At 41.4% G+C, this 11032-nt stretch overlaps 1 pseudogene; it reads right to left on the reverse strand.

Moving 5' to 3' along the window:
- Positions 1–7830, reverse strand: part of LOC136465408 (uncharacterized) — a 30343-nt pseudogene extending 22513 nt beyond the window's left edge.
- Positions 7831–11032: the final 3202 nt, after the last annotated feature.

Here is an 11032-nt window from a genome sequence, read left to right on the forward strand (position 1 = left end):
AAAAATTTGGATCTCAAAGTATGTGAATTTTAAACAAATATTTCATACACTAAAAAACTTCAAACAAAAAACTTATCAACAACAAACATGTAGTCAGGTTGGCCACTACAACTTTGGTATTAACCGTGTAAAAATTCAAGGTCACTTAGGAACACTAAATTTTAAATTTTAAAATCTATGAACTTAGGACACATATTAGGTAATCTAAATGACTTCAAATCAAAAACTTTTCATCTACAGAGTTCTAGATTGTATTGAGAACTACAACTTTAGCATTGATCATGTCAACATCCAAGGTTGTTTCAAAATTTTAAATTTCATATTTCAAAATCCGTGAATATAAAACAATATTATGGGACTCTAAACAACTTCAAATAAAAAAATCAAACTACAAAGTTGTACATCGTGTGAGTGGTACAATTTTAGTGTAAAGTTTGCCTTCATTCAATTTCATATGGAAAAGTTATGAATTATTTTTGGATTTAACTATTTATAAAGATGGACATCTAGTATGTCCGCCTCTAAAAACCGATTTTTAGAGACGGACACTTAGAATAGCCATCTTTGTTAGTAGTGATTTTCAGAGATAAACATCTTAAGGTGCTTGCCTCTAAAAATCAATTTACGGAATGGACATTCTACGACGATGGCCTCTGTGAACAATGATTTTTGGATATGGTCGTCTTAGGATGTATGCCTTCATAAATGATTTTAAGAGATGGATATTTTTCTAGAGCCTCCTAGCTATGTATGGAGGTGGTCACTAGGTGTGCCCGCTTCCGTTAATCAATAGGCCAGGCCGGTCGATAGGCAGGTGCGAGATGGGCTACCAAACAGGGCCTCCAAAAGCATGGCCCCCACCTCACATCCCTCAGTCCAGTATCCAGCGATTCAGAAGTCAAAACGCGGCAACACCATCACGTATGTGTCCCCTCGACTTTAGTTCTACCAGGTAGCGTGTCCGTGCGTTGCTATGGGATAACTAACATTTTGTACTAAAAACACATGGATCGCACGATAAGATAACAATATTGTAAAAATTAAATACCAACGTTAAAGTGACATTTATTCCAAAAAGCAAAGTTTATGAATTTAACACAGTCACGGAGTGCGCGGCGTCGTAGGCTCACAAACTCTATTTTATAGACCTTTCCGTGATGCGGCTAAGATAATATTTTATATTCACAGAAAGAAATCTCTGATATCCATTTCTTTCGTGATCATAAACTAATGACCCTGGTGCAACAATGGAAAATACAAAGGAGCTATCCTCGTGAATGCGCGGAACCAACGCCACTATGATCGTGCCATCCCACGACCACTGGTATGGTGTTGTTTAGCACTATTGTTCACTATTATCGCTAACTTGCTTCGCTGGTTTTATTCAAGTAATTTATGTTTGTAATTATGCAGGTGCTAATTCGGTTGATCCCACATTGGCACATGAGAAAAGTGGAGAAAGTTGACAAAACTCATGGTTTTGAGAACACACGCGTGTAATAGTTATGAATTGTTACAAAACAAAATATTATGAACAAAACACTAAAAGTGTCATTTTTATAACAATAATATAACACATGTTCAATTTTCATTATGCCATCACACAAGTGTATATACAACATCTCCATGTAGAGTCTGATAAACCATTTAAAAATACCTAGGAACAGCAACAAATATGGCATGAGTGAGATATTATTTGTACAATATAAATTGAATGGAAAAAATGCATTGTATGCGTTAGTAATGTTCTGTTACCTCGCCTATGGCGTTAGAACCTCCTTAAATATAATATTCTTCGTGAAAGTTCCATCTGCTATTGGGGTTTTCTTATCCTTAGCTTTTTTATTTGACGCATTCTTTTTTTTCCTCGGCATTCTTTTTAGCATTTTTCTTCTCTATATTTTTGGCCTCCTCCTCTTGTGCCTCCGCACGAGGCAGGAGGGCAAGGATCTTAATATTGGTTCTTGACGTGGCTCTAGACATCGCAACGTACAACTGACCATGAGAGAACACCGGTGCGGGTAGGTACACACCCACGTTCGGGATAGTTTGGCCCTGTGACTTGTTAACCGTCATGGCAAAGCTTAGCCTGATAGGAAACTACTTCCTCTTAAACTGGAATGGGAACATCTCATCATCAGATGGGCATAGCGGTATTCAAGGAAGGAATACCAGCTTTCCAGCATGCTACCCCACCACGATTTCAGCATCGATTGTATTTCTTCGGAACCCCCGCACCACCAGCCTTGTACCGTTGCATAGCCCATTAGCAGGGTCAATATTCCTAAGCAATATGACAGGAACTAGAGCTTGAGCTTCAAGACGTGGGGAGGCAGCCCATTGGGGGTCAAACTATTAAGGAACTCTGATGGATAGTAGTTATGTGGATCATCTACCACGGAGTCAAAACTATGATACACCATCTCGCCGCCCTAGAACATATCAATCATTTTCATATTGATCATGTCCACCCAATCATTACGCGTAGATAAAATCACTCTGGTGGTGATGTAGTCTTTGTCCACCATGTTTGCATTTAGATCTGGAAAGATGATGTCGATCAATGTATGAAGATCTTTCTCGGCATCTCTAGAGTATGGGACACGTATCTCGTCTCGAATACGTACATTGCCATCTTTGTTAACCTCTTCCGTTCCACCACCAATGCGCAATAGATAATCTACAAACCACGGGTCACTCTGAGCCCTCATGTTGCGGACAAGCTTTAGGTGGTGCATGGATTCCCAAAGATACGACCTTTGTAGAGAAGCACCGACTATTTGAGCTCTGGATCCTTTCTGCACAACAAGAAGGACCTGTCTAAAATCTCCACCAAGGACAACAGTCTTTCCACCAAACAGTAGGTTTGACCGGCCCATTATATCTCATAGGCTGTTGTCTAGTGCTTCCACATTTTGCCTCTTTGTCATAGATGCCTCATCCCAAATTATGAGAGCCGCTTGCTGCAGCAACTTGGTAGTACCACTCTGTTTCGTGAAGCTATAGCAACCATCCTCTTAAAACGCGAGTGGGCCATCCTCCCGCTTGGCATTATGGCTGCTACAACTCTAGATGTAGCTGTAGCCATGGCAAGCTTGTCCTGCTGCATAGTTTTGCGAGAAGTGCCCTATACAAAAATGTCTTTCCCATCCCGCCAGGTCCATCCACAAAGAACAACCCGCCTTGTTTACTGCAGACAGCGGCCATTATCTCATCATAGGCAGACCTTTGCCCGGCGTTGAGTGAGTCGCACAATAGCACATCTTTGGGATTCTGCTCAACGCTAGCTTCCTTAAATATCTCACGAGGAATATGGCTGGCATCGTCGTATGAGTGATCAATATCTAGAAGAGGAAATGACCTTATGTCCTTCTCCATAGACTGCAACATGTTTCTAATGTCTATCAAAACCATTTGTTGCACTAGATCTAGGGATGGATGATTGCGGTTGTAGTCCTCTGACATTGCATCGTAGTATTTTTTCCACAACCCCATCACATCATGCGGCTCGTAGAATACCAATATTGTTGCAAATAGCCTCCGTAGAGAGGAAGGCATCTAGAATAAAGTAGCTTTAGTTAGGCATTCATCTAGTGTATTGTCTTCTTCGATTAGACCCCTCCTTTCTGTAGCTTCATAGAACGAAGGTAGTAGCACGCCATCAACCGTCCTCAGATGTTTGTATGATGTAGCACCAGCAACATTGTTCAAGAGAACATGAAGAAAGTAACGTTCTCCCTCAGCAGGATGAGCTAAGATGACTCTTCCAACTTGAAAAACAGAGTTTTTCCTTTTCTGCCAGAATTTACCATCAGACTGCCAGGTAAAATGCTTCGGGAAGTCCCGATACAAGATTCTACGGGCTTCCTCATGATGCCTGTTTGCATCAAAGTATGCTGTCAGCATTGACTCTTCTACACCTGGCCTATTAACGATCCATTCGATCTTATCCCATTTATGAAATGCCACCATGTGCATGTCGGGTAGATGAAGCTATAGCTGCTATACTGGTGGATGGTTCTTGCTCAAGTTAAAGCCATATATCCTCCATAGTGCTTCTAGAGGCGTCACCCACCGGGCATCTCTATACTGCTTGATCTCATCAATGTTCCCTTTCTCGTCTGCTTTGTCGTTCTCCCTCATCACCACCAATGCCCTGCCATGTCCCTTGTATATGTATTTGAATAGATACTTTACTGATTTAATGCTCCCATAAGCCTCAACATTGATATGGTAGTTGAAGGTACGTAGCAGGCAAGGGTTGTAAGGCACGACCCATTGATTGTCCTGGTAATGGCCTCAAACTTTTAGCGTGCGGCCATCATTGTGTCGCTGATAGATAGGGTATGAATCCTTTCTCTATGATGTTGCCTCACAGAATGGGCATGGGTAACGGTTCTTGCATGACCCACGGCCCACCGTGCACGGACAGTATGGATTTAGTGTCTCACAGGGACCATGCATCATATGCTTCGTCACCATCTTGTAGAGCTCATGGTACTTCTTCTTGTTTGGTAGCTCTGCACTGATAATCATGTCATATTGCTTGGGACATGTGAGCTTGTACTTCAGTTCCATTATCAGCAAGAAGTGTGCATGCGGCAAGCCCCTCTTCTAGAACTCCACTACATATACGTAGGCCTTCACCTTCCCAAGTATGCCTTTCTCCATCAACATTTTCCTCATCGCCTCTAACTTTGCTCTAAAGACTCGTGTGACGAGATCTGGGCGCTCCTATGGTGTCTGGCCTGGATAAAGTTCATTCTTGATCTCATCACAGCTTGGGTTGCACATCATTGTGAGGAAGATATTAGGTTTACCATACTTTCACACCAGAGCCATTGCATCCATGTATCAGTGCCTCATATCATGGGGTCCTCCGATGAATGACGAAGACAGGACAGTACGCCTTCCGACATTCTCAGCAGATCCTTCACCCGAATGCATGCTGTCAACCAGGCCTTGGTATAGGTCGGCCCTCAAAGTATCCTGATTGTTCCTCATGTAGTCTAACCACAAGCTCTCAATCTTGATGTAGGTGTCGACAGCGAACTACTGGAAAAGACACCAACCATAGAGTATTGGATTAAATATCCCTGGCTACATCTAGAACTTGTAGCAGTAGTAGTCGCGCACAGAGACACATGTATTTGAAACATGTTCTACAGGGAGACATTGATCGAATTAGTATCATGCGTTAACAGAAGAGAGTTTATATTGCATTATTGAAAAGAGTTCAAGTTACCTCCATCATCATCGTCACCATTCTCAGCACGCTTTTTGCGGATTCCTCGAGCTCGATCAACTTGAGCCATAGTCACACCCACTTTTGAAATGCAGTTGTGCCACCCGAGCTCACCCATTGGAAAGAACACCAGGTATGACAGTGGGTCGTAGCATGCATTATATGAGCGGATGCCATGTATAGACCGATCCTTCCCTTGCAGGAGAACACTATGCTTGAATTGGCCATGATGCTCACTCCCCTCAACCCAGATGGCGGCCACCTCTGATGTCAATGGCACGTTATATGTTCTCTGGTCAAGCCGCTGGTCAAGGTTCAACTTGACCTAGTAATCCTCGAGGTTTTCAATGTGTCCCATACTCCTTAATTGCTAAGAGTAGGGATTCCCATTAAAGATACTAACCAATTGCTCTATAACTTCTCTATCTTTTTGGGTGCATTGCCCACGACACTTGCTCATCCGATGCTCGAGGGACGGATCATCGTCATAAAAATAAAGCTCGAGGTGTCTCTTTTTGACACCATCCTCTTTACCAAATAGTCGTATGTTATGGTAAATCTAGCCATGGGCACGGAATGTGTAGAGACCGTAGATTCACATGTTAGTGGTCACACGATCTAGGTGGCAGTATAGAGAAGTGAAAGAGAAGTGGCCATTGAAATATCTGATGTTTGCATGAAAGTGCCTAGCATCAGCGTCCGAGCTTGACCACAACCTCATGAGCTCTAGTGGTGTCTCAGGAGTTGAAAGATGAATCTTTCCACCCCGACAACAGAATCTGGGTGGTTCACCCTCGAATTTCTTTGCGTTGCAATGCTCATAGTTCGACACCGACGGTAGCATGTGTGACTCTGATGGGACATTAGCGTAAACCCTATCATATGGATTCAGGACATTAGGCTCAATGTTCTCTTCCTCATCCATGTCGAGAATGTGCTCAACGTCAGTTCCCTCGTCGTCGTCTTCTGACAAAATGTTGATGTGTTACGTGTTGAAAGAAAGTTTATGAAAGAATGTTTTGACTATTACACGATGTACCTTGTCCGGTAAAAAAGTACGCCTCATCCTCTTCCTCGTCCTCCTCAAATATGACATCCTCATCATAGTCTGTGCAACACGGCCACATATATGATGAGAGAAACATAATGGCATACAAAAAAGGATAAATTTAATAAAGAAAATACCATCCTCAACCATAGAGTCTGGCGTATGAGCTTGTGCACAGTTTGGAGGCATTGAAGAGGTACCATCAACTACAGACAGTTGTGTCTGTGTACCTGTGCAATTATTAGGTGGTGGAACTGGAGTTTCCTGGGTGACATCACCTGTAGTAACAAAAGGTATGAGTTTTTAGAATAGAAGAGCAAAGGTGAAAGTACCAACAATATATACTGATCAAGGCTAATTACCATTGTAAACCACACTCGGTTGAGTTGGGTCGTTCAAATCATTGCACTTTCCATCCGCACACCCTCTAGCACTTCTTCCAATGTTTGCTTCAAAAGCCCGATCGCGACGGGATAGAAGGGCATTTCTCTCTCTAGTGGTCACTCGTTCCCTATGTATGGTCTATGTCGTAGCCACTTTAGGGGTCTAGACTTCTGGATTTTGAACTATAGTCGGCGCGACGTTAATAGGTGTGCCCCTCAATTCGTGTATTTCCATCTCATGTGAAGGCGCTTCATGCGATTGAGGTGAAGAAGGGAAAATAAACTGAGGGTTAAAGTGAGGGCTCTCCATGGCTATTGAGTCTGGATGCAAATTGTTTGCTCGGTGTTATCTCACCATCCTATTGTATTTTTTCTTGCTCTCTTTTTGTTTCAACTCCTTCTCTTGTGGAGTCATTTGTAGTTTTCTTGTAGCATTTTTCGATGCATACAAGTAACGCCGTCTCTTATTTAAAAGCGCCTTTTGTTCTAGAGATATTGTAGCCCTTCGTGCTCTATCTAGCTTACGCTTACGCTCTTTTAAACACGTGACAATATTGTCGATGGAACTGGATGCATTTACAGCACCTATATATAATAGAAAAGTACGGTCTCAAATAAAATATAGAAGGGCACATATTGCAAGAACATTAATTTATTATTACATTGACATGAACCACAATTGGGTTGCCCACTACACTTTTTCTTCTCAAATAGATAACATTAATGAAAAAACAATGTACCTGGGTTTAGATTAGGTGATGCATCAGTCATGCCAATCATGCCAATCATGCCACTTTGATCTATACATTTATCAAAGTATTCATCTACATATATATAATAACATGATATTAACCTTAGCCTCGGCATCATACAAACACAAGAAAAAATAATTAGTATTTAGGAAAAAAACAAAAATGGTACATGTGTTATCTTTATCAATCTTCATGGGATTGTATGAGTTGTTTCGATGTAGCCAGTCACTATCTTCATAGACATCAGTGTTTTTCGTTGTCGAATCAACTCCAACTGGTACCACGTGACATTCACTATATATTAAATAAACTAAAAATGGCAACACTGAATTCAGAAAAGCAAAATCAGATTTACATGCTTTTTCTGATGATATCATTCACGACGCTTTCTATTTTTTTCATTTCTTTCTTCCTGAGTCATTGCCGCCAATCGTGCCTTTTCCCTTTCCCTTTTTAGCTTGGTGGCATTCATGTTTTCCTTTGTCGATACTTTTTCCTAAGTTTTTTATTTTTTTCATCCCTTTCTTCTTGAGTCATTGATGCATGTCGTGCTTTTTCTCTTTCTCTTTTACGCTGCACACGTTCATCTATTTGCACTTGTGAATTTGATGTTGTATGGTCACCTGTTTGAAAATAAGTTGATAAATATTTGTTTAATTACCATAAATAATACAAGTGAATGCGTCTATGGACATGAGTATAAACAATTACCTCTATTGATGATGTTTGTCAAGTCTTCAAATGGTGCATGACCTTCATTATTTTGCATATGTTCCATTGTGATTTCACTGAACACAAAATTAACCAATAAATTCGTATTGTCAAACTTGTCCATGAGAGAGTTGATAAAAAGTTCCATTGATGCTAGAAAGAGTGAAATACTCCCTCCGTCCAAAAAAATGTACTTTGACTAAGTTTGTATTAGAAAATATTGATATTCATGATACAAAATAAGTACCATTAGAGACACATATGCTAAAACTATTTACTACCTGAATGGGCACTGCCTCCTATCGCGCTCATTCAGGATCCTATTATCAATTGTTTTTAGGTCCTAATATCAATTGCTAATTATGTAACACCTTAACTGGTATATGCCCGTGCGCGCAATGAATCAATTCTTTAAAAAAATGTTCAGTACAAAAAAGCAGGTAGGTCGTCTAAACATATGGTAAGGGAAAGTCTTTTTCGATGAATACCCATGATGGCATACACCAAGTAATAAAAGCAGGAGTAAACTCATGTTTTGTCATTCAGATTCCTGATGGAGAAGGGTTAGAGGGTGGGTTTACACAGTAATAAACTTCAAGTAGGGCGTTCCACAAGTAGTCAGATTTACATATTTTCTGTTTTTTAATATTAGGTGACCATAAATTTTCCAGCAAAACTAACAATTAGAAAGGCTGGTTTGACAAAATAACAAAGCATGCCCACAGGCTTAGCGTTCTTGTAACCCGTAGCTAAGCATGGGAAATTGATTATCAGAAAACTATAAATATCTTCATGACAGTCAACTTGAACAAATGCTAACCTTAGCAGATTTAACCAAGCAGCCAGTAACGAAATAAATTTTGACAATGATGAAATGGTATTCCGATGTCCAGATTATTTATCAGACTCTTTCAGCAATTGTCTAATCTACACACAACTCAAAGAGCATCCCATGAGTGATGTACAAAAACAGTCCATATTATGGAGAAACAATTAGCATTTTTACAGTGTAAAGATGGCAGAGAAAGAGCAGCATCGATATATTATATAAAAGCATAGTAGGTTTGATTTTGAATCCCGATATTATATAAAAGCATAGTAGGTTTGATTTTGAATCCCACACCGACTTTCAGTTTCCTCATTCCCCCCTTGACTATATATTCCATGCTAAAATTCAGAGGATAATTGTGCAATCAGATGGAACATGCAGCATGAGACTGATTAATCTCCGGAGACCCTTTATGGTACTACTTGCTAAAAATCAAATGTGCTAAAAATTCTCGACGCAGGTCCTTCTCCTTCTCAACGCAGGTCCATCTACAAGGACACAGCCACCAAGGTTTGCTAGCATGGAGATACATTTTGTCGAACATGTTGTCCGCGTTACAGTCCCCACTTAGGTGTCTGCTTTTCCGCACAGAAGGGAGAGCAGGGAAAGGGTGGGCATACCCTGGTTGACCACCTGCACCGCCGGGATGCTGCTCACGGACGCGTGCGCCACCTCCAGCACCGGGACGCCGTGCCACCTCATGGTGGTCGGCTTTGGTGGCGCTGACGAGCTGGAAGGCGAGCCCGGTGTCCTAGCCGAGGATATGGTGGATGCTGTCAAAGAGCGACGCCCGGAAGTGGCCCAAGCTGAGCACATCCTTCTTCACCAGCACCACAGTGCCCCCGATCCGGCCCTCTAGCACCGTCGACGCCGCGCCGCCTCACGGTGGTCGAAGGCGTGTAGCACGGCCAAGCGGGGAGTCACGGAGGGGAGGGGAGCGATGCCGCGATCGCAAGGGGAGCGATGAGCAGGGACGAGACCGAGGCAGATGAAACACGTAAGCGTGAAACCAAATGAAAGGAGGAAAAAACTGTCCCTTTTGCAAATGCAAAGAGAGGAAGTAATTAAATGTAGACAGATTTTGCAAGGTTCTCAGAAATGCAAAGAGATCATTTTATCTTAATTCTCTTTCCTTCTGTGTTAATTCTTTTTCCTTTTGCTCGTTGTCATGTATGCTGGTGCATGCAAACATGCAATGTGTATATGGATAGCACAATAATTTTCTACTTCCTATTTAGCCGTGATTCCTCTATCACATGACATGCAATATTCAATCAAGGAGATGTCGTGGGATCACAGGCGTGGGCAGACGGAAGAACCAAAACAAATGTCGCACAAAAAAATATCCACACTTTGATCTTTTTAGTTGTAGGAGAAGAGCCGTTGTTTTCCATGCGGTGCTCGATTATTCTTATACTCGCAGTCACAACTATGGCTGAGCAAACGCATGAACAGCAGACCAGAGTCCAGAAACTCAGGTGATTCCCAATTTGATTAATTGCATTGGATTTTTATCATCTCAAATTTATGTATTGGCAAATTTCGATGTAGTAATTAGAATGTACCTAAAGAAATCATTTTTATGTATTTGTAAACAGGAAACGTTGATTTTCTTGATCCTCGACATGTCTACTAGACTTATAAGAAAACCATTTTCTTGATCCTCGACGGTCCTACAGAGAGCCTGTCTCTCCTAAAATTATTTTTCTAATAGTGGGCGTCGGCTTCATCCACTGACAAAGGTAGGAAGTTAATAAAAATTCTAATCCTCTTAGTCCTAGGCGTTCTACTGTTTGAACTAGGCTAATTAAGATCTAAGTCCAACACAAACAATAAAGAAATCAAATAGGGTAAACTTTGGGCATATCATATGCCTTTTTCCAGCAGCACTTATTTGATCACCATGCGCATATATATATTGACTATACATTGCAAACCTGTCAAAATCCTGCCCAGTCGACCTGTAGGCCAGCAGCTCCCAAGCACCTTCTATTTCTTCAGTCTCCAAGAATGGCTAGCTTGAGACGACTTGCGAGGGAGACCAAGAAGCAGCAGGTCAGCATG

This window comes from Miscanthus floridulus, chromosome 7 (genome assembly GCF_019320115.1).
Source record: "Miscanthus floridulus cultivar M001 chromosome 7, ASM1932011v1, whole genome shotgun sequence".
In the NCBI taxonomy this organism is placed as follows: domain Eukaryota; kingdom Viridiplantae; phylum Streptophyta; class Magnoliopsida; order Poales; family Poaceae; genus Miscanthus; species Miscanthus floridulus.